Source organism: Neomonachus schauinslandi, chromosome 7 (genome assembly GCF_002201575.2).
Source record: "Neomonachus schauinslandi chromosome 7, ASM220157v2, whole genome shotgun sequence".
NCBI classification, from domain to species: Eukaryota; Metazoa; Chordata; class Mammalia; order Carnivora; family Phocidae; genus Neomonachus; species Neomonachus schauinslandi.
Window position 1 is genome coordinate 81,551,823 of NC_058409.1, and position 25,947 is coordinate 81,577,769.

The 25,947-nt window shown below is 38.0% G+C and overlaps 1 protein-coding gene across 1 annotated transcript in view; it reads right to left on the reverse strand.

Moving 5' to 3' along the window:
- The window catches only part of FBXL17 (F-box and leucine rich repeat protein 17), a 509,105-nt gene that overhangs the window by 321,150 nt on the left and 162,008 nt on the right, over positions 1-25,947 (reverse strand). The window lies entirely within an intron of this gene.

Consider the following 25,947-nt stretch of genomic DNA (forward strand, 5'->3'; position numbering starts at 1 on the left):
AAATTTTACCCAGCCACATAAATATTTCCTACACATGTATACTCTGGGGGCTAGCACAGCTTCTGACACAAAGTTTTATGTGAATTCTTACATAGCTCTTAGCTTCCTTCACTGTAAATTATCTTTATCACAACACTGTGAATGTACTTAATACCACTGAACTGTACACTTAAAAATGTTTAAAACGTAAACTCTAGGCTATGTACATTTGACCACGATAAAAAAAAAAAAATCACTTCATCAACCAGGACATAGAAGGAGGCTGTAATAAATCTCTGTAGAGAGGAAAATTTAAAATTGTTTATGCCACTTCAGTCCCCTCACATTAGGAAAGATAACTGAGGACCAAACAGTTTTGAATAACTTATCAGAGTACAGATAATGGGGAGAGAGATGTTAGTAAATCTAAATTATCTTACAGATGTGGGGAAATCCAAAGATATCTGCTACAACTCATGGAAAAGCAAAAAGTAACAATTCCCAAAACTATCTATATGTAATAAAAACTCTAATTCTAGTTGATTGACTCTTTAACTTTTAGAAATCCTGCATCCAGCCCCATTCTTCAATGCAAGGTGGGTCAAAAAATGACACTGGCCCACTTTTGGCTGATACTGCCCTGTTTACTATCCATAAGTGGAACATTTCTCACTCTTCCAATGGAGCACAAACTCATACACGAGGAAACAGATTTACTTCGGCTCTCACAGGTAGCATTCTGACATCTTGAGAGTGTTTTACTCTCGGATTCAATTAAAGCTCATTTTATGATCAGGTGACAGTCACTGACTATGCTCATGTGGCCTTCCCTATGACTACTTTGGCCAGTTCAACATGAAATCTGACAGTATCCAAAGGCAGTTCCAGGAGGCAAATTCCTGGAAACCAGCATTATTACAAGGACACGTACTGAGCTCCTCTATGGGACGCAGCATTTTTACTGAAAACTCTACAAACAGCTCTGTCAAATCCATCACACTCCTTCCCTTGCTATAGGCATGTCATAAAAGCGCCCTCCAGGGTTTCATATAAAGCTCCCTAAACTAATCCTTCATAGTGTGAAACAAACAATTACATTTAGGAAACTGACATTTTAATTAAACTTACTTTCCTTATAAATTCATTGGTAGTCTTGGGTTATACAAATCACAGAGGATCTGAATAAACAAAGACTTACAATCAAGATTTCCTAAATGCTTCACTCTAATTTTTAAACATTTAGTAAGGTATTTTAAAAGAAACTCAAGTCAGAATGTAGACTGCAGGTAATCAACTTTCAGGTTAATTCTTCTTTTATTGAGAAAAAATATTATTTATAACTAATTCAGGTTAAAGACTAAAATTAGTCAATGATTGGTACAGCCATGTATGTACTTAAGTATAAAATGAGACACTAAAATGTTACCTAGGAAACAGAGTCTTGAAGGATTATAAAAAGACCTCAAATGGCTTCCAAGTTCTCTTAAGACCCTGGAAAAGTAAAAAATTAAACAAAATCCTCAATTGTGCAGATTGACTATGGTGGATGAACCAACGTAAGAGGCCTCACAGGACCACCATTTCGGGCTAACAAGGACAACTTACTTAGGTGAAGCTAGTTGGAGGTGATAATTTTTAAGAAGAATAAAAACTTCTGCATAGTTAAATATGTTCAAAAGCCAACCAGTCCTAAATTACTTCTTGCCAGCCCTGCAGATGTTGGTTTTATTGGGACTGGGTTTCAAAGCAATCAGATGTAATCTGCAGGGAGAAAAGTCAAAGGTTAAAACAGGCTGTCTTGCTGATGACAGGGTTACTGGGGATGTAGATCAGCACCACACACTCATCTGCCAAGTATCTGTCACCTGCCAAGATGGAGATCATGGGAGAGAGCAGAGGCACCTGGGAGAAGAAGGGTCCGAGAAAGGCAGTTTCCCTGGGGAAGAGTCTCCTTTTAAGGACAAGGAGGGGGACACAAGTAATAAAGGAAGGGAGTTGCAGCACAGGTCTCATATGGGTAAAACAGGGAAAAAAGGGAAGAAACTAAGACTGCTGGGAACAGAAAAGAAAGGGGCAGAGATGGAATTTCTGTCCATGAGCACAGGACGGCTTCTCCACCTTGACAGGATCTGATATCTACATTTAGAGAACTTGGTTGGACAAGGCAGAGAATGAAGGGCACCCCTTCTACTCATCACCTTGGTCTGAACCTCAGCTTTATTAAGTCTTGCGCTCAAGTATAGAAATGGTAATAAGAGCTAGATAAGCCACATTTAGGATATCGGGCAGCACCTCATAGAACCAGGAACCTCAGGGTAGAACTGAAATCTTTCAAAAAGCCTGAGATCCCAGTACAGACAATAAAAATTTCTAAATCTAACCATGAAAAAAGGACCCCCAAGGTCTTGGATGCTGTCATATCCACGGTGGCTACCATGCTAATTTTCTGACACCTTCTCTATGAATTCCTTCCAACCACTGCCTTCTTAATCACACTGGGCTGCTGTCTCTTTGCATTATTCCCAAATCCAAGGTCTGTTTCACTCTGCCATTCTCTTACTAGATCTGACATCTTTTGCCATTTTATTCACATCCTGTTTTGCTTTCTAGCACACTTTACTGCACTGCTTCCCAGAGCTGTCCCTTCTAACTCCTTCTTGGCACATTACCAGCCAGATTAATCTTCCTTAAATAACTCTGACCATATCTCTCACCTTCTCTGAAACTTTTAGGAAACAAAAATATTTCAACTGCAAAAAAAGAATCCCAGAACTTGCCTATCAAAGCCCTTCACTGTCTACCGCACCATTTCCTGAAATCTTTCAGCTAGCTGAAATCTCTTTCCCCAAATTTTGAGAGGTTGTTCTCAGTGTACTCAAAGAGCTGTGCTCATTACTTTAAAACTGCTTTCGATTTACTCTTTTTACTCAGATAACTTGGAAGTGTGTCTTCTTCTCTCCTTGCCATTTATTCAACTGCCTGGTTCCTACCTCATCTTCTCCACAAAGCCTTCTCAATTACTTCACAGAAGAGGAAAAATCAGTGAGGCTTCGAAATGCAATATACTTGCCTAACACAAATTATTAACTAGACAGTCCCCAACATAACTATGCCCTTTAGATAGGAATCATCAATTGGCAGCAGCTGCCAAGGGACCAGGGGAACAACCTTCCCTTCTTGCGACAAGTACGTGGAAGTCCCCTCTTTGTCAACTCCTTCACCTTCCCCTCCCTGTCCCCTCCTCCTCCCCGACCAGCCCTTCCCAGTCTGTGCTGTTCAGGACCAAGCTCTCATCCCAAACACTTGACATCCAATCTTAATGCTTGAGCTGGTCCAAATCTGGATAGTTGTGAATTTTCATCCATTCATTCACTTACTTAAACGTCTTCTAAGCACCTGACTCTAACTTGGCCGCACATTAGGATCACATGGGGAACTTTTTAAAAAATACTGATAACCAGGCCCCATCCTTAAACATTCTGATTCATTGGCTTGGGGTAAGGCCAGTTGTTAGTATTTCCAAAAAAGATACCCAGCTGATCCCAGCCTGAATTGGGAACCACTTCTCTAATGCACAGCTACTGATATTTAAACCCTAAATGTGTAAAAATAATTTGTAAAGCTCAGCCTCTTTCCATCACTCAAAAAAGAATGCAGAAGATATTATTCATATGATCAGTAAGTACTTACTAGGCACCTATTATATACCAGAGGCTATTCTAGCTGCTAAAAATACAGCAGTGAACAAGACAGACAAAAACCCCTATCCACAGGGTGCTTATACTCCCAGTTGGAAACAGGTGAAGGGTACAATAAATAAAATAAGTAAACAAATTATACAGTATGTTAAAAGTGCTAAGGACTACAGAGAAAAAATAAAGCAAGGCAAGGCAGATGGAAAACAGTGGAGGGAAGGGAGATGGGATGCAATTTAAATAAGCAGTCAAGGGGCACCTGGGTGGCTCAGTCGGTTAAATGTCTGCCTCCGGCTTGGGTCATGATCTCAGGGTCCTGGGATGGAGCCCGGAGTTGGGCTCCTTGCTCAGCGGGGAGGCTGCTTCTCCCTCTCCCTCTGCCCACCCCATCACCGCTTGTGCGCATGCTCTCTCTCTGTCTCTCTCACTTGTGCACTCTCTCAAATACATAAGTAAAATCTTTTTAATAAATAAATAGGCAGTCAAGGATGATCTCATTGAAAAGGTGATCACAGAGCACAGATCCAAAGGAGGTGAGGGAGCACACAAAACATGGGGATGTCTGGGGCAAGACTTAGTGCAAAGGCCCTGGGATGGGAACAGGCAGAATATTTTGGAGGATCAGTGAGGAGTCAGAGGTGCTGTAGCAGAGTGAACAGAAAGAAAACTAACAGGAGACATAGCCAAAGAGGTGAGTGAAGGACAGACTATATGAAACCCTGTAGGACAAAGTACGGATCGCTCTGAGGAATTTGGGAAGCCACTGGAGGGGTCTGTGTAGGAGTATGACATAATCTAACTTACATTTTTACGTGATCCTCTAGCTATGTATGAGTCTAGAATGGGAGCAAAGGTGGAAGCACAGAGAGGCTACATTGAATCAATCCAGTCAATATCAGTGACTTGGAACACAGTGACAGCAGCTGGATGTGGTATGAAGATCAGATTTTGGATATATTTGAAAGTAGAATCAACAGAATTTTTTGACAAATATATGAAGGAACATGAGAGAAAAAGAAGAATCAAAGCTGATGCTAAGGTTTTTAGTTTGAGCTCCTGGAAGGCACTGTTGCAATAACTAAGATGTTTTGGTAGCAGGTAGGAAAAGAGTTTGGTTTTGAATATGTTATGTCTGCGACGCCCATTAGATAGCCTAGAAAAGATGTCAAGTAAACTTGGAAGTCATCAACACACAAATGGCATTTATACTTCTAAATTTAATATATAAAAGTATTAATTATATATAAATATGCTAAATCCTTTTTATATACAAATTATATATATTTATATTCAATTACATATTTTTAATATAAAATATAAATGTATAAATATATTTAATTATACATTTTTAAAATATAAATTATATATAAATATGTTAAATTCTTTGGGTACAATGATAGTAGCCTTCTAATTTGTAGTGAATAAAGAAAATAAAATAATTGATTAAATTAACATGCAGGCATACAAACCCATAGTCATAAAATATAATATATAGTGAGCTAGTCTGATTCTAAAAAAAATTTAAAAATGCATTAACAGCAATAGTACCCTGAGCCACCCGGGGCAGTTACAGGCTGGCTTCATTCCCTATCAAAGCATAATTCAGCCTTCATGGCTCCCATGCACATCCTCTGTACAACTGCCTGAGATGCCCACGGTCAGAGTAAGAGACTGCCCTCTGTACACCCACTGATGTTGCACAGCCTAGGAGACTGTTCCTCCCACGAGAGTCACAGGCAAGCTCCTACAGGTCAGGGACATGGGTATTCACCTTTGTGTCACTGGGGCCTAACACAGGACTAGGTGCATCAAACCCATTTATTAACTGCTTATGGCTGAGTGAGTAAATCTGACATCAGGACCAAACTTTAAAGATAATTTCATTGATTTAAGTTTCCAGAGATCAGGTATCTGTCCCTCTAACTGTATCAAATGCAAGATCTATAGCTCTGAAGCTCCATGTTTTTAAAGGTGATATATTTGAACATAAATTTCACAACACGTGAGGATTAAATAATGAAAAGCGACAATCTCATTCCACACAATTAAAGGTCATTTTAGAACAAGAAGTATAATCAGTTCCCTATTTAAGTGTTCGTTTTTAAAATGAAGAACAGTTTTTTGGTTTTTTTTTAAGAGTCTGTAAATTGTCAGCGTTTTGATGTCTGCGGCAGGAATTCTGACTAGTTCACCAAAATTTTACTCACTGTATTCTGCTGAAGAAATGTGAATTTGTTAATTGGATTTCTGCATCTTAGTGTACCAATGCTCCGCGCCTCCTCTCTCACTCTGGCAGGCAGCAGTCTCTAATTGACTTTTTCCTAGGACTTTCCTTTCCACCAAATCCCTTCCTTTTCTCCACAGAAGATTTTGGGAGCACCGAACGAACTACAAACAGCACTTAAAGTTAGCTGCACGAAGCAGCCCTGTCACTTTTTTACCCAGCGGGAGCTAAGATACAGAACTTCTCTTCAGTTAAAAAAAATAAAATGTTCACACTGTTTCACTTAAATAAGAAAAAAAAAATCAAAGCTTAAATAAATTAAGGGCAAAATAAGTCAAATGTGAATGCAAGCCAGGAGAGATTATTTCATCTCACTGGACTGGTTGTGTACTTCTCTTTCATTTCCTCAGACCAAGGTCAGAGATCTGCTATAAAAAAAGACAGTTCAAGCGTGCTGGGCCCATAAAAAAAGACAGTTCATGGAATTCTGAACCCATTTCAGTCACTAGCACTGTAGAGTGTGCTTTAGTGTGTCAAAAGTTTTGGAAGTGCATTCCAAATAAAAGTTTTACAACCTGATTTTTTAAAGTACTAAAATAAATGAGACTTAACCCAGGACAACCCGAACATTAGCGCACGGCAAAAGCTTAGTGTATCCGAGCCAAGTGACCTGTACATTGACCTCTTGATCATATACTATTAAGGCAAAACCACCATATTATTCCTTTCTTTATTTTTAAATGTGTGCAACTGGAAAACAAAGGAATGACATTAATGCTTTTTAATTAAAAAATATTCTGACATATTTTTATTTTCTGGCATTCCAGAAATATTACAGAAATCTTGTACCTACTCTCTAAAATAAAATGTCTATTTTTTTTCTTTCTTCCTGGTTTAGAATATGCAACTGGGACTGACCTTCACATTGAGAATATCTTAGCTGGCCTTACACTCTCATTTCTGGGCCTCAGCCAAAAGCCACGGCTCGGAGTAAAAAGTGCCTCAACTTTTATTTCAGAAATGATTCTTCCTGTTCTGTGACCAGTACTGTTTCAGGGAGTGGGAACCAAAAATCCCTGGTGCACAGAATAACCACCAGCTGAGCCACTTCCCATCTTTGGGCTTTCCATACCACCAGAAAAAGATATCCTGACACACGGCGAAATACCATGAGGCCTCTGTCAATAGGTACCTACAGCTTCTCTCTGCGGTTTGCCCTATAGGTCTGGAGCACCCTGAGTCACCAAGGAGGAAAAGGCTAACCCAGGCATCCATCAGCAGCTTTCTCTCCTCTCAAGCTCTAAGCCATTTTTATGAGAAGAAATATTCCAAAACATATATGTAACTCTTTTTCCTACTGTCCCCCTTCTAGTCCCCAAAAAAACCCCCAAATATTCCTTCTAGTTGGAAGACACATCTGGAACTAACAATCTAAAAATTAATCAATCGGGTCATCACTACTAGTGAGAAAGGAGTCACAGAATCCATCCTAAATCAAGATATAAGATTGGAAAAAATACTATTTCTTCATTTCTGGCATTGTACTTGATTTAACTGTTCATGGTATTATCCAAGTGTCCCAATCACCTATGATAATGAAAGAATGAACACACTTTTCAGGTAAGAAAAATCTTAGAAGACTCCAACTTTTTAAAGGGCATGTAGGATGTATACTCAAAATCCAAGTCAGGAACTCTCCAAACACTAAATCAGATTTAAATTGTTTTACCTTTGTTCTGTAATCACTATTCCAAGAAGCAACAGCATTTGGTTTAAAATATATTTAAATTTGGAATTGGTAAGTTTTAGTTCCTGACTCTGCTAATCACACTCAACAGCTAAAAGTGAACAACCTAAATTCTAGGTTATTATCTATGCTACAGGCAGTGTATCAGTTATCAATAAGAAATGGTAATCGGGGGCGGAGCAAGATGGCGGAGGAGTAGGAGACCTAAATTTCGTCTGGTCCCAGGAATTTAGCTAGATAGGGATCAAACCATTCTGAACACCTACAAACTCAACAGGAGATCGAAGAAAAGAATAGCAGCAACTCTCTGAACAGAAAAGCGACCACTTTCTGGAAGGCAGGATGTGCAGAGAAGTGAATCCGAGGCGATATTCGGGAGGATAGACAGGGGGGAAGGGGCCGCCATCGGCCACTTCTGGAAAGTGAAAGAGCCGCAGAACACAAAATCGGAACTTTTAAAAGTCTGCTCTGCTGAGGGACGTCACTCCGGTGGCTAAGCAGGGGGTGGAACCCTCGTGGGACAGTATGGTCTCAGGACCCTCGAGGTCACAGAAAGACGGGGGGTGCCTGAGTGCGGCAGAGCTCCCAGGGATCAGAGCGGGGAAGCCGGCTGCACAGACGGAGCAGAGGAACGGGCTCTCAGCTCGGGGTTGCCATAAACCGTGATCCGCGGCACAGTCAGGCCACTGCTCTCCCAGCAGGGACCCCAAAAGCAGCAGATCTGGGGAAACTTACCTTCCTCCCCTGGGAGGAGCGGCGTGAGAGCGCACCGCAGGGATCTGCTGGGTTTGGAGACTCCACACCGAGTCGGGTGCCAGAGATAGAAACGCTCGGTCACAGGCCGGGTGAGTACAGAGTACGGCCGGAGATCGGGGAGATGGGAGTGATTGACTGCTTTTCTCTGGGGCGCACTGAGGAGTGGAGCCCCAAGTTCTCAGCTCCTCCGGGGTGGAGATTGGGAGGCCGCCATTTCACTCTCATCCTCCAATGCTGTACGGAAAGCTTGCAGGGAACAAAAGCTCCCGAGAGCAAACCCGAGCAGATTACTTAGCCCGACCCGGCAAGGGCAGAGCAATTCCGCCTCCGGCAAAGACATTTGGGAACCACAGCAACAGGCCCCTCCCCCAGAAGATAAGCGAGAACAGCCAGACAAGACCAAGTTTACCAATCAATGAGAACGGCAGAACTCCAGCGCTAGGGGAATATTGCACATAGAATTCATGGCTTTTTTCCCCGATTCTCTAGTCTTTCAAAGTTAATTTTTTTTTAACTTTTTTTTTTCAATTTTTCCTTTTCCCTTTTTCAACCAACATCTTATCAATCCCTTTTTTTAAAAATCTTTTTTATTTTTCATTTTTAGAGTCATATTCTATCCCTTCATAATAGTTAACCTTATTTTTGGTATATATATTTAAGTTGTTCTCTCTTTAAAATTTTGGGATACACTTTCTTCTAACAGACCAAAATATACCCTAAATCTCTAGTGTATGGCTTTGTTCTAGTCTCCTGCCTGATCACATTCTCTCTCTTTTTTTTTTTAAATTCTCTTCTTTCTTTTTTCAACCAAATTCTTATCAATTCCTTTTATAAAATCTTTTATAATTTTCATCTTTATAGTCATATTCCATCCTTCATCATATTTACCCTTATTTTTGTACATACATAAGTTTTTCTTTCTTTAAAATTTTGGGAGGCACTTTCTTCTAACAGACCAAAATACGCCCAAAATCTAGTGTGTGGCACTGATCTATGCACCAGCCTGATCATATTTGATGACATTCTGTTTTATTTGTTTGTTTTATCTTTTTCTTTTTTCTTTCTTTCCCTTTCTTTTCCCCCAGTTTCAGGTCTCATCTGATTTGTTTAGTGTATATTTTTCTGGGGTCCTTGTTACCTTGGGGTCCTTGTTACCTTCTCCTCTGGACAAAATGACAAGATGGAAAAAATCACCTCAAAAAAAAGAACAAGCGGCAGTATCAACTGCCAGGGACCTAATCAATACGGACATTAGTAAGAAGTTGGAACTACAGTTCAGAATGACAATTTTAAAGATACTAGCTGGGCTTGAAAAAAGCATGCAACATATTAGAGAAACCCTTTCTGGAGAAATTAAAAAACTACAATCTAACCAAGTCAAAATCAAAAAGGCTATTAATGAGGTGCAATCAAAAATGGAGGCTCTAACTGCTAGGATAAATGAGGCAGAAGAGAGAATTAGTGTATAGAAGACGAAATGATGGAAAATAAAGAAGCTGAGAAAAAGAGAGATAAACAACTAGTGGATCACGAGGGCAGAATTCAAGAGATAAGATGAAACAATATTAGAATAATTGGGATCCCAGAAGAAGAAGAAAGAGAGAGAGGGGCAGAAGGTATATTGGAGCAAATTATAGCAGAGAACTTCCCTAATTTGGGGAAGGAAACAGGCATCAAAATCAATAAAAATAGGTCAACAGCCGACATCTAAAGTAAAACTTATGAGTCTCAGAGACAAAAAGAAAATCCTGAAAGCAGCTCGGGATAAGAGATCTGTAACCTACAATGGTAGAAACATTAGATTGGCAACAGACCTATCCACAGAGACCTGGCAGGCCAGAAAGGACTGGCATGATATATTCAGAGCACTAAATGAGAAAAATATGCAGCCAAGAGTAGTATATCCAGCTAGGCTGTCATTGAAAATAGAAGGAGAGATAAAAAGCTTCCAGGGCAAACAAAAACTAAAGGAACTTGCAAATACTAAACCAGCCCTACAAGAAATACTGAAAGGGGTCCTCTAAGCAGAGAGCCTACAAGTAACATAGACCAGAAAGGAACACAAACAATATACAGTAACAGTCACCTTACAGGCAATACAATGGCACAATAAATTCATATCTTTCAATGGTTACTCTGAAAGTAAATGGGCTAACTGCCCCAATCAAAAGACACAGGCTATCAGATTGGATAAAAAAAACAAGACCCATAGATATGCTGTCCGCAAGAGACTCATTTTAGACCCAAAGACACCTCCAGATTGAAAGTGAGGGGGTGGAAAAACATTTACCGTGCTAATGGACACCAAAAGAAAGCTGGGGTGGCAATCCTTACATCAGACAAATTAGTTTTTTTTTTTAAGATTTTATTTATTTATTTGAGAGAGAGAATGAGAGACAGAGAGCACGAGAGGGAAGAGGGTCAGAGGGAGAAGCAGACCTCCTGCTGAGCAGGGAGCCCGATGTGGGACTCGATCCCGGGACTCCAGGATCATGACCTGAGCCGAAGGCAGTTGCTTAACCAACTGAGCCACCCAGGCGCCCGACAAATTAGATTTTAAACCAAAACTATAAGAAGAGATGAGGAAGGACACTATATGCTACTTAAAGGGTCTATCCAACAAGAAGATCTAACAATTGTAAATATCCATGCCCCTAACATGGGAGCAGCCAACTATATAAGCCAATTAATAACAAAAGCAAAGAAACACATCGACAACAATACAATAATAGTGGGGGACTTTAACACCCCCCTCACTGAAACGGACAGATCATCTAAGCAAAAGATCAACAAGGAAATAAAGACTTTAAATGACACACTGGATCAAATGGACTTCACAGATCTATTCAGAACATTCCATCCCAAAGCAACAGAATACACATTCTTCTCTAGTGTCCATGGAACATTCTCCAGAATAGATCACATCCTAGGTCACAAATCAGGTCTTAACCGGTACCAAAAGATTGGGATCATCCCCTGCATATTTTCAGACCACAGTGCTTTGAAACTAGAACTCAATCACAAGAGGAAAGTCGGAAAGAACTCAAATACACGGAGGCTAAAAAGCATCCTACTAAAGAATGAATGGGTCAACCAGGAAATTAAAGAAGAATTTAAAAAATTCATGGAAACCAATGAAAATGAAAACACAACTGTTCAAAATCTTTGGGATGCAGCAAAAGCAGTCCTAAGAGGAAAGTATATAGCAATACAAGCCTTTCTCAAGAAACAAGAAAGGTCTCAAATACACAACCTAACCCTACACCTAAAGGAGCTGGAGAAAGAACAGCAAATAAAGCCGAAACCCAGCAGGAGAAGAGAAATAATAAAGATCAGAGCAGAAATCAATGAAACAGAAACCAAAAGAACAGCAGAACAGATCAATGAAACTAGGAGCTGGTTCTTTGAAAGAATTAACAAGATTGATAAACCCCTGGCCAGACTTATCAAAAAGAAAAGAGAAATGACCCAAATCAACAAAAACATGAATGAAAGAGGAGAGATCACAACCAACACCAAAGAAATACAAACAGTTACAAGAACATATTATGAGCAACTCTATGCCAGCAAATTAGACAATCTGGAAGAAATGGATGCATTCCTAGAGATGTATCAACTACCAAAACTGAACCAGGAAGAGATAGAAAACCTGAACAGACCTATAACCACCAAGGAAATTGAAGCAGTCATCAAAAATCTCCCAACAAACAAGAGCCCAGGGCCAGATGGCTTCCCAGGGGAATTCTACCAAACATTTAAAGAAGAATTAATACCTATTCTTCTGAAACTGTTCCAAAAAATAGAAATGGAAGGAAAACTTCCAAACTCGTTTTATGAGGCCACCATTACCTTGATCCCAAAACCAGACAAAGACCCCATCAAAAAGGAGAATTACAGGGGCGCCTGGGTGGCTCAGATGGTTAAGCGTCTGCCTTCAGCTCAGGTCATGATCCCAGGGTCCTGGGATTGAGCCCCGCATCGGGCTCCCTGCTCCGTGGGAAGCCTGCTTCTCCCTCTCCCACTCCCCCTGCTTGTGTTCCCTCTCTCGCTGTGTCTCTCTGTCAAATAAATAAAATCTTTAAACAAAACAAAACAAAACTCTTCAGAGTACAGGGATAGAGGATACATACCTCAATATCATAAAAGCCATCTATGAAAAACCCACAGCGAATATCATTCTCAATAGGGAAAAAGTGAGAGCTTTCCCCCTAAGGTCAGGAACGCGGCAGAGATGTCCACTCTCACCACTGCTATTCAACATATTATTAGAAGTCCTAGCCACAGCAATCAGACAACAAAAAGAAATAAAAGGCATCCGAATCGGCAAAGAAGAAGTCAAACTCTCACTCTTTGCAGATGATATGATACTTTATGTGGAAAACCCAAAAGACTCCACCCCAAAACTGCTAGAACTCATACAGGAATTCAGTAAAGTGGCAGGATATAAAATCAATGCACAGAAATCAGTGGCATTCCTATACACCAACAACAAGACAGAAGAAAGAGAAATTAAGGAGTCGATCCCATTTACAATTGCACCCAAAACCGTAAGATACCTAGGAATAAATCTAACCCAAGAGGCAGAGAATCTGTACTCAGAAAACTACAAAATACTCATGAAAGAAATTGAGGAAGACACAAAGTAATGGAAAAACGTTCCATGCTCATGGATTGAAAGAACAAATATTGTGAAGATGTCAGTGCTACCTGGAGCAATCTACACATTCAATGCAATTCCCATCAAAATACCATCCACTTTTTTCAAAGAAATGGAACAAATCATCCTAAAATTTGTATGGAACCAGAAAAGACCCCGAATAGCCAGAGGAATGTTGAAAAAGAAAAGCAAAGCTGGTGGCATCACAATTCCAGACTTCCAGCTCTATTACAAAGCTGTCATCATCAAGACAGTATGGTACTGGCACAAAAACAGACACATAGATCAGTGGAACAGAATAGAGAGCCCAGAAATGGACCCTCAACTCTATGGTCAACTGATCTTTGACAAAGCAGGAAAGAATGTCCAATGGAAAAAAGACAGTCTCTTCAACAAATGGTGTTGGGAAAATTGGACAGCCACATGCAGAAGAATGAAACTGGACCATTTCCTTACACCACACACAAAAATAGACTCAAAATGGTTGAAAGACCTAAATGTGAGACAGCAGTCCATCAAAATCCTTGAGGAGAACACAGGCAGCAACCTCTTCGACCTCAGCCACGGCAACTTCTTCCTAGAAACATCGCCAAAGCAAGGGAAGCAAGGGCAAAAATGAACTCTTGGGACTTCATCAAGATAAAAAGCTTTTGCACAGCAAAGGAAACAGTCAACAAAACCAAAAGACAACCGACAGAATGGGAGAAGATATTTGCAAATGACATATCCGATAAAGGGCTAGTATCCAAAATCTATAAAGAACTTAGCCAACTCAACATTCAAAGAACAAATGATCCAATCAAGAAATGGGCAGAAGACATGAACAGACATTTTTCCAAAGAAGACATCCAAATGGCCAACAGACACATGAAAAAGTGCTCAACATCGCTCGGCATCAGGGAAATCCAAATCAAAACCTCAATGAGATACCACCTCACACCAGTCAGATTGGCTAAAATTAACAAGTTGGGAAACGACAGATGTTGGCGGGGATGCGGAGAAAGGGGAACCTTCCTACACTGTTGGTGGGAATGCAAGCTGGTGCAGCCACTCTGGAAAACAGTATGGAGGTTCCTCAAAAAGTTGAAAATAGAGCTACTCTATGACCCAGCAATTGCACTACTGGGTATTTACCCCAAAGTTACAAATGTAGGCATCCGAAGGGGTATATGCACCCTGCTGTTTAGAGTAGCAATGTCCACAATAGCTAAACTATGGAAAGAGCCAAGATGTCCATTGACAGATGAATGGATAAAGAAGATGTGGTATATATATACAATGGAATATTATGCAGCCATTAAAAGGAATGAAATCTTGCCATTTGCAGCGATGTGGATGCAACTGGAGGGTATTATGCTGCGCGAAATAAGTCAATCAGAGAAAGACATGTATCATATCACCTCACTGATATGAGGAATTCTTAATCTCAGGAAACAAACTGAGGGTTGCTGGAGTGGTGGGGAGTGGGAGGGATGGGGTGACTGGGTGATAGACATTGGGGAGGGTATGTGCTATGGTGAGCTCTCTGAATTGTGTAAGACTGCTGAATCACAGACCTGTATCTCTGAAACAAATAATACATTATATTTAAAAAAAAAAAAAGAAGAAGAAGAAGATAGCAAGAAGGGAAAAATGAAGGGGATGAAATCAGAGGGGGAGACGAACCATGAGAGTCCATAGTCTCTCATGGTTTCTCTGAGAAACAAACTGAGGGTTCTAGAGGGGAGGGGGGTGGGGGGATCGGTTAGCCTGGCGATGGGTATTAAATAGGGCACTTACTGAATGGAGACCTGGGTGTTATATGCAAACAATGAATCATGGAACACAACATCAAAAACTAATGATGTAATGTATGGTGATTAACATAACATAATAAAAAAAAAACATATAAAAAAAAGAAATGGTATTCAGAAAGAAGGTCTTTAGGAAATTTTCTCTGATATTAAGTAATGTAGATCATGAAATCACATTATCATTAAAACAGATAATACAAATTTTTCCAAAATAAACTGCAAAAATTTTGTAACTTGATTTATATATTAAAGTTCTACTTTCTGATACAAAGAACTATCCATCTGTAATTCTACTCTCTCAATCTATTTTGTCCATCTAAGAGTAAAAAACTTAAACCAGTTGAGATGAATTTAAAATAACAATAGCTAGTGTACATCTAGGGTATAATTTTAAATATCGAATTATGATTGGACTCTAATAATATGTACTCTGAGTCACTTATATCTTCTCATACCAGTGAAAAAAGCATGACCGAGATTTTTGAAAATTAAAAAATAAACAGAAGTAGACATGATAGCATGTTATGTTTAAACTATCAGTCAAAACCATCTAAGATAGAACTTAAATTAACCAGTACCTGATAACCAGTAAGTCAAATGACCAGTTCACAACTTAGCTTCTTGTTTAGTCAAATATTTTTCTTTACATTTACCTTCGTGAATTGACATTACGGATTATAGGACTGAGAAAATATTTAAATTTTGTTTTTGCTAGGAGCCTGTATAAAAACTCTTTCTATACTTAAGCAGCTAGCCCACTATCCTATTTTTGGGAGTCACCATTGTAGCTTCCTTATTCTTAACTGTCACATAGCTAGCTGCCCTTACCTCTCTAGCTATAGCTTGTCTAGATCCAGAACAGAAGTATGGCTAGTGATAGTTTGAGGAAGGGTCAAGACTAACTTAAATCTTACATTATGTGCAATTCTCTGCTTTGTGCTTTGATCACCATTGTTAGAAGATTCTCTGAAAGGAAATAAATATTGGCTCTATTCTCTTAAGTGGGCTCTCATGTAAGAAACCTGGAATGATGCAGAAAGATGTATTAGGGTCTAAACAGGAAAACAGAAACCACTATAAGTATCCATTAAATTACATGAAGGGAATTTCATTAAGGAAATTGGTTATTCCAGTGAAGCAGAGGCTGAGAAGAAATACTGGAGAGGCTAGTGTAAGCCAGAGATTTCACAACAGCAGGAAGAATATGCACCCCAAAGCTGGAGGGACAAAAGAAGAGTCAGTGTTACTGAAACCCACAGGCTGTGACCATTCAATACAAGCTGGAGCTGCAGGAGATCTGTCCAGGGCTAGAACCATGGAGGAAATACAGCTGTTGCCAGTAACATTTTCTGAGACAAAAAGGGAAGGAAAGAAATACCCTAGTTTCCCCCTCCCTTTGGCCTGGCTGCCTCGCACTAAATGCAGCCTGGAGAATGAAGCCCCCAGTGATGTAGAAATGCATGCTTAGAGAGAAAAAAGGATCTGAGGGCTAAGAGACCTAGGATCAGAACAAAGCAAAAGGAAAGAAGGGGGAAAGGGGATCCAGTTTCCAACAATGAAAAAAGCAGTCAATCTAATGGGAGTTCTTTATAACAACCCAGAAGCATAATTATGCCAGAGTATTCCTGCAACTTGCCTGAGAAACACAGGGTGCTAACCAGCTTTGTTTTCTTTTTCGAGCCAGATGAAAGCTGTAAAAGTCATCACTTGCACTGCTTTCTCAGGCACAGGGGTATTATTTAGTTTTTAAAGATCCAAGATTGAGAGCCAATTGCATGTTGAAAAAGTACTTCTGATCAAACATAATAACCAAGCATATCTTCTAGTGAATATAATAGAGAAAGTTCCAGTGGGAAGCTTTCTTTAGGAGAAAAAAAAATGTTGATGGCCAATCATCCCACTAGGATATAATCAATTGAAGGGAAGTCTACAGTAGGGAAGCAGCTATGTTCCTAAAGGTTTTGTAAATACAGTGTGATCAACAGCTTTTGTGTAAATGCCTGTGATACCTCCGGGCTGGAGAGCAAACATGCGAAGAGCTCAACTGCCTTCAGTCAGTGGCCTCTATTGGCCTCTATTACTGGGCCAGTGTGTCTGGAGAACAGGGAGCTCAGAACCAAACTTCATTCCAAAAATTATTGTGGAAAATAATGAGTAATACTATATAGGCCCAAATTCTGATTAAATATTGAGGATTCAAGCTACAATTTCAGAACACACACCCCTACTGTCACATAAATAAATTAGCTTTTGACTAACAGAGAGTTACTATGGAAATGAATTCCTTATTGTCCAAGAACGCGACCACAATAAAGATACAACATAATTTATCTTCCTTTCAGTAGCCAGGAGCCCCTTTAGATCTTCATTACAAACATCACACAATGTTACCCAAAATTGTAAAGAAAAATCTGATTATTTGTGTTCTGAGTAATGATTAATGATTGACATGGTGTGGGCGTGTACTGTGTTTAAGTATGTGTGTGAATGAATACATAATGTGTTCATACACAGGCACTTCTCTGTGGCTGACAAGACCTGCCCAGGTGCAGTGAAAATAGTACTTAAGTTGGTAGTTAAATTAATTAATAAAAGAACTGTTAAATATTGTATAATCGTTCAAAACTATTAACTGAATATAACTGTCAATGGTTTTATATAATTGAATATGTCCCTTAAATCAATTTGGATTCTATTTAACTCTAATTCTCAATAAATGTTTATTTTAAATTAATAAATGAGATCTGCTTACTTTATTTTTTCTCAGTAATATATTTCCTCATTAAGTTTCATTATAACTTATTCTCATTAGACTCCAAATATGGTTTCTCTAATTCGGGCAGTCTGTTCTGTTGGGACCTCATCCGTGTCTAATATCACTATTTATGTATAAACCACAAGACTAAGTGAAGTAGACTCACACTGATCCCTAAATAAAATTTCTCTCACGAAACAGTGTGAACGAATTTGAAAGTCTAAGAAAGCATGAAAGCAACATCTCCTAATCTTTCTTAGATAAAGACTGACCTCATGTGTTAGAGACCAGATAAATAAAGCTGGAATCCTTTTTTATAAGAATATTTGCAACAAAACCACAATTTATGAATAATAAGTGTGTGATAAAAATTCAAGGAGTGAGGGGCGCCTGGGTGGCTCAGTCGTTAAGCGTCTGCCTTCAGCTCAGGTCATGATCCCAGGGTCCTGGGATGGAGCCCCACATCGGGCTCCCTGCTCGGCAGGAAGCCTGCTTCTCCCTCTCCCACTCCCCCTGCTTGTGTTCCCTCTCTCGCTGTCTCTCTCTCTCTCTGTCAAAATAAATAAATAAAACCTTAAAAAAAAAATTCAAGGAGTGAAATGAGGATAATATAAGCAAAGTAAAATAATATTTAAAATATAAAAGCCAAGATCCAAGAAAGGCTCTTTCAAAAAAGATTGCCAACTTTCTCATTTTGTATTATATATTTATATTAAAGCCTGAAGCAACCATGTTATCAAAGGATAGATACAACAAAGAAACTCATTTGTTCATTATACTCGTTAGGACTTTCACAAACTGAGTCATTTGAAAGATGAATTCATTCATTTTTACTAGTGTCATATACCCTGCCATTGTAGATGTTGAAATGAAAATGCAGCATAAACAAATATATATTACAACTGGAGTATGAGTAACAGAGTTCTAAAATATAAAAAGACTAGCATCATTGAACAGGCATTACTGATTTAACAGAATGAAAAACTAAATGTGATAAATTGCTACAGCTTATGTAGACCTTGCCTATACTAATTTAAAAAAGTAAAAATCAAAGTCACTAATTCACGCAGTAATAATAAGGTACACAACAGTATATTCACCCAATTCAGTATATTGCTAGAGTAGGAATTATTTAAAATGATTTTATTAAAAATACTATTTTAGTTGTTCAGTGCATGAACTTAAATCATTAAATAACCCTTAAGGGGTTAAGCAGGGAAAGGAAAACAAAACAAAACAAAACAACGAAGAGCAGACACACAGTCATTAATCTTAAGGTTTAGCACTGGCACTCAGGTAGAAAAAAAGGTCACAAATATTTTAAATAAGATTTATTTTCATGAAAATTATTGTACATTTTTATTTTGATGAAAGAATAGGAGCAGATTAGGACTAAAGAGTTACAGGGAACTTTTGTACACCAAGATGAATATTTTTCTTATTACTTTAGTTATTTTTCAACTACATCTTTAGTTACGTCCCAAGCACTCTTCCTCTACAACCCTAGAGGTAGGTAGATGCTATTATTATTGTTATTTTATAGATGAGGAAATTGAGGCAAAGAAATTTGGTGATTTGCCCCTGGCCATACAATCAGTAGTCATGCCATTAGCTTTGATGACAGAAATAAGTGGTTTAGTGTCCCCTGCAAACTTCTAAAAAAAAAAAAATTGATTAATGGATCATGCCAAAACTAGATAATCATTGCTTATATTCTCAGCATTCAGGTTTTGCACTCAACTCTTAAGTTCTGAAAGGCTAAAAGGAACCAAAAGCATGGTCATCCAACAAACACCCCTTCAAAATACCCACTGGCTCATACTCACAAGATATTTTAGAGCTGAATGAATTTAAGAATATATATTTTTCCCTATCTCAAAATAACACTCAAGTACTATAATTACTTAGAAATGAAATGATAAACTATGACTAAACAGCATTATCACCCCTAACATAGCAAAATAGTATGTCCTTCCTTTAGAATTCTAAACTAATCAGTTGTTTGGAAACTTAAAAGGCAAGAAAGTTCATCTTTCATTTCTAGTCTCTGGATACACAAGAAAAGGAAAACAAAAATTGAGTTAGTTGCATGAATGAACATTCTTTCAGTTACTTATGTTAAATTGACTGAAAAAAATCAATTTTGTTTTCCTTTAGAAAACATTTCATACTTTCAACCATAAGCACTTTTAAAATATATGGGTTTTTTTTTAAGTTCTTTAAATATGATTATGGTCCAAGAAAATATCAGAAGTTTGGGCATTTTGTTTAGTTGTCTGTTACCTTTCCCAAAAAATCTGTTTAAAAACAGAAACAAACATTAAAAACTTCAACCAAACCCATACCTGACATATCCTAAAAATTCAGATCATGCTTATAAATTGAATAAAGCAACAATAAGATCTAATGTAGCATCAGAATTAATATTAAGTAATACCTTATAATATTTAGTAGTCTTATTATATTATTCATATTTTAATATAATATTAACACTCACAACTTTAAAATATATCAACAATCTAAAAAAAATACATCGACCACTAAGTTATGGCAAATATGAATTTTTATATGTCACATAATAAAAATGAACTTTTTATCAAAAATTTTTCTCCATCTTTCTTAGTAGTCATTTAAAATAAGATCTAATAAAAGATTAAAATCATTTGGGGGCACCCGGGTGGCTCAGTGTGTTAAGCTTCTGCTTTCGGCTCAGGTCACAATCTCAGGGTCCTGGGATCGAGCCCCATGTCAGGGAGCCTGCTTCTCCCTCTCCCTCTGCCTCTCCCCCTGCTTGGGCACTCTCTTCTCTCTCTCTCAAATAAATAATCTTTTTTAAGAAAAGAAAAAGATTTAAAATCATTTGAACTGATCTGATGTAAACTCACAATGGGTCTGTGGCATTAAATTCAGGAACCCACATTTCTGAAGTTTGTACTCTACAGATAAAAATAACTTGCCACTTTGACATTTCAGCTCCATAGGTCTATTTGATTAACTGATTTTTAAATATTATATGTTAATATACATTATTAGTTATTATCTTGAAAATCTCCTATGTTATTATGCATTCTTAAAAAAGTATGATATTGAATAGTGTGATTTTTATCATGTGATATTAATATCAACATTTTTAATTTTTTGACCCCTAAAAAGCCTTTTTTATTATTATGGAAATTTTTAAATATAAATAATAGTAATGAGAATAAGGTAATAAATCCCCATGTCCTAAAACCCAGCTCAATTATCTATATTTTGCCATTTTTGTCTCCTTTATTGGCTTATCCACTTTTCTCTTTTTCTTCTTTTTATCTTCTTTTAAACCAAATGCCTAAACACTGTGCCATTTCACTAGTAAATACTCGTGTATCTCTTACAGATAAAGTTGGGTTTTGTTTGTTTGTTTGTTTGTTTGTTTGTTTATTTATTTAAGTAAGCTCTACACCCAATATGGGGCTCAAACTCACAACCCCGAAATCAATAGTCACATGCTCTACCGACTGAGCCAGCCAGGTACCCCAAAGTTTTTAAATATAACAAATATTTGGTAGAATTCACCAGGGAAGCAATTTGGGCCTGGAATATCATTGGAGGGAAGGTTTTTTTTTTTTTTTTTTTTAAAGATTTTATTTATTTATTTGAGAGAGAATGAGAGACAGAGAGCATGAGAAGGAGGAAGGTCAGAGGGAGAAGCAGACTCCCTGCTGAGCAGGGAGCCCGATGCGGGACTCGATCCCGGGACTCCAGGATCATGACCTGAGCTGAAGGCAGTCGCTTAACCAACTGAGCCACCCAGGCGCCCTGGAGGGAAGGTTTTTAACTACAAATGCAATTTCTTTAAGAGATATAGGAGTTTTCAGGTTATGTACTTCTTGAGTGAGCTTTGGTAGTCTGTGTCTTTCAAATAAATTTTTCATTTCATCTGGTTTGTTGAATTTATAGGCATAAACATGTATAACATTCCCTTGTTATCTGTAGATAACATCTTTTTTACGTATGTAGATGTAGAATCCATAGTTTTTTACATCTGTAGAATCTGTAGTTCTGTCATGATATTGGCAAGTTGTGTCTTCTTTGTCTCTCTCGCTCTCCTTTTCTTAATCAGTCTAAATAGAGATTTATCAATTTTATCTATTTTATCATAGATAAACCTTTTGGTTTCAATAATTTTTTCTTTTACTCTTGTTTTCCATTTCATTGACTTCCCTTCGATCTTTATTACTTCCTTGCCTCTGCTTACTTTGAGTTTAATTTGCTCTTTTTCTTTAAGTTTCGTAAGGTAGAAGTTCATGAGGTAGAAAGTCACTAATTTGAGGTCTCTCCTTTTTTCTTATATAGGTGCTTAGTGCTATTAATTTTACCTAAAGTGTATTTTAGCAGCATCACATTAAATCATCAGTGTTGTGTTTTAATTCTCATTCAGAATCTACAGATCTCTGGGATTCCCTACATAGTTCTCTATGGAGTTCTGTCCACTCCAGTATTCTGTCCCCTGAACTCTGGCTGCCTTGGTCTCCCTGGACTTTCTGTTTTGTCTCAACTCAGAGTGTCTGCTTAGTTTTGCCTGGGTTACCCCTTCCCGTGCTGCAAACTGGAAATTCTTTCAGTGCATTAGATGGAGGTGGTCATAGGACTGTTCTTGCTTCTCATTATCTCAGGGATCACCGTCCTTAGTTGTCTGACATCCAGTGTCTTAAAGACTACTGTTTCATATATTTTGTCTAGTTTTTGGGGATGTTTCAAGGAAAAGAGTAAATCTGGTCCCTATGACTCCATCTTAGCTGGAAAAAGAAAGACAGGTTTTTTTTTATATATATCATTACGAATTCAAGATTTTTATATATTTGGTTTGTTTTAATCCACTGCAGTAATTTTCCTTCTCGATGCTCAAAGTATGCCAGCCTAGGCCAGTGGGAACAACTTCATGTTCGTTTTGGGTCCTTTTGATATGTTTCTACTAGTTCCTTTAGTGGCAAATGATATTTAGGCACTACAGTCTAGATATCAGGGGTTGATTACATATTTGCATTTGCTGAATCTGCTTTTAAAAAATAGGAGGGAGACCAAGATAAAAATATTTTATATTTATAAATAGGTACACTGCAGTGAAAAGAACAAACACACCTGTGTTGGAAAAGACTCAATTGTCACATACAAGAAGTCACTAACGTTCTCAACTGCTAAATGAAGATCTTAGTATTGCTTCCTAAATATGGATCTAAAGTTTCCAAACACAGTCTAGTGAACCTGACTTTATCTTCTCAACTTGGGCTTATCCAGTCTTAGCTATTTCTGGACTCTAATTTACAGTTATAGGAGCCTAGAAGTAAGACCTCCTACTCCAATATTGTTTGATATTAGCAGAAGTTCTCTTAAGACTAAAGGTGTGTCGTCAGTAAATATTGCACAGTGAATAAGAGTCTAGCCGATACTGAGCACATCAAAGTAAAATTAGGCCCAAGGAACCATAGTTATAGGATATCAATATCCTTCCATCTATTCCCAATCTTCTGTCTCCTTGCCCTTGGTATAACAATCTGAGCTGTCACAAATCCCCAGTTTTCCTTTCTAAATTACTAAAGACTTGACATTTCTTAGTTTCAGGGAGAGCCCCCCATAGTCCCTTCCAGGTCAATGATTCTTAAATGCGTAGATTCTTCTGGTTACAAGAAACTCTAGAGACAGATCATCTAATTCAAGCACATCTCTTCATAGACAGGAAACTAAGGCACAGAGATGCCATTTGCCTTTTAGCAAACCGAGAGCCCGAGACTTAGAAAAGTAGTATGTTGGAGAGAATTTCTAAACCATATAAAATTAAACATATTTAGACCAATAGCTCTCAACACTCTGTATCTCACATCTCTCTAATCATTTACTTAAAAATAACACACCATGATGATAATAAGGATAACACAACTTCCTAAGAGCATTTATATATTAATAAACATTTTGTGAATGTAAATTACATTTTGTGTAATGTCGTAGTATGAAAACTGCCAGAATGCAAATATTTTCATAAAAAAGCTTTTATTTTATTAAAATCTGAGTTCTACTCCTAGTTTTCAATAGATAAAACAATTAAAACAGCTTTGCAGAAGCTATGCATGCTTAAAATGCTACCTTGCCTTCACTTGAAACCAGGACGCTAAGCAATATTATACCACAAATCAGTCTTATCAAAGCAAAAGACTTTGTTGAGCAACAAAGATGATCCTCAAAAGTTTGTGGACCAACTTTGATATTAATCCAGCAGATTCGGACTACTGACAGTCCAAACCACCCATTCTGGCCAATCATCTTTAGAAGAACATTCTCAGCAATTTGAGCCTTCCAACACAGACATTTGCTATTTGCTATAGCTGCTATTTTGTCACAGAGTCATTCTGATCTGTTAAGAACCAGTGTACCATAATTTTTGGCCATCTCAAAATGCTCAGGGAAGCACTTACTGATCTAATAAGTCTTGTTTTGTCTTTAATGAGTACAATTTCGAGTGATCCTAAAAATCCCACATATGGTCATTATAACACTTGTTGTGCACAATCTGTTCATCCAAAGGCATTTCTACTCTACACTACAAACAACATTAGATGTGATTAGAAAACCATTCATCCACCAAGATGTTCAGGCCAAGGTTATAGGAAATGAATAAAAATTATGGTTATGTATGGTTTTGGTTACACTAAGACATTCTGATAGAACAATTATTGAGAATAACATGCTTTTCTTCTCCACTAGCTTTAGGCTCTGACCCTCAAAATACAACTAAAGCTGATCAGTTATCAGACTTGGAGACGCAGGACAATCACAGGATCTGTTTCAGAAATACTGGACCAAAATAGTGATTTGGTATTTTTTTCTCAAAGTTCGCTCTGACTTTTCAGCAACTTAGATATCACAAAATCCATTTTAATATTAATAGCTAACATTTGCTTAGCATTTACTGCAATCTCCACACTGAGGCAAGTGCCTTCAATTAATACCCTGAAAAATAATTTCTCCACTTAGCTAATAAGCGCCAGAGCCAGGATTCAAACTCAAGCTAACAACAGAGCCCAGGCTCCTATCCACTGTGTCTTATTGCCAGAGTCCTTTTTTCTTTTCCCCCCAGAGTCCTAAGTAACTCACAATCATTTGCTTTTTTCCTAGGAAGGAAAGAAAAAGATTATTTCCCACTAAACTGTAAGCTTAAAGAGACCTGAAGAGACTAAGCTCACAGAGACCTGGGATCTCACCTGTTTTATTTCAACATTGTGCTACTAACACAGCAGTTTCCTAACAGTGGTGAAATGAAGAAAGGGTGAATGAAAAGGTTACTCAGCTATTAAGTGCGAGGGGCAAGAGTCATACCCATTTCTCCTAAGTACTGTACGGTACAGTTAAAATCTATTCAGTGACAAATTTCAGATAATACACAGGTAAATTTTATAGTAGCCAGTTTTCCATTACACACATGTAAGAATTTGTTCCTAATTATTTTAAAGCTCTGGAGTGAAGATGACACATAAGTGAGAGGTTACAAAGGAACTGGCATTGTCATCATTGCTAAAATATAAGATTTCATATATTTGGTACATAAGTGAACTCTCTGAACTAGAAGGTTAATTTCTGACACACATTTACCTCTCATTTCACCTTACATATTCAGCTTAATCATATGCACTGACCATATTCACTTTTTAAAAGCCAAATGCTCAAAGGACCTAATTATATGTAAGCAGTTAAAACCTCAATCAAAATATATTCTAAATGCAATAAATTAACATTTAAATAATTTTTGTCATACACATAATTTTCTTTAATGCATATATTTCATAGTCATTAGCAATTTCGAGTGATCCTAAAACTCGTGGTGTGCGAACATCACCAATATCTAATTCCAGAACATGCAAAAAAGTAAGCTTCTTGTTTAAATGAATGTCCCATTTAAGGAAAGCTAAGTTTGGTATAGTTGCTTTAAACTGATTTTAACTCTCAAACCCTAGTACACTTCTGTAACGGTCTGACTATTCCTCACTCAAGGACATTTAACAATGCCAGGGCACTGACATGAATAATCGAAACGCTAAACAGAGCACCTGTGTGGCTCAGTCAGTTAAGCATCTGCCTTCAGCTCAGGTCATGATCTCAGGGCTCTAGGATGGAGGCCCAGATCGTTGGCCTCCCTGCTTAGCAGGGAGTCTGCTTCTCCCTCTCCCTTACCCTCTGCCCCACTCGTGCTCGTGCTCCTCTTTCCCAAATAAATAAAAATCTCTTTAAAAAAAAAGGGAAGAAAGGAGAGAGAGAGAGAGAGAGAGGAAGGAAGGAAGGAAGGAAGGAAGGAAGGAAGGAAGGAAGGAAG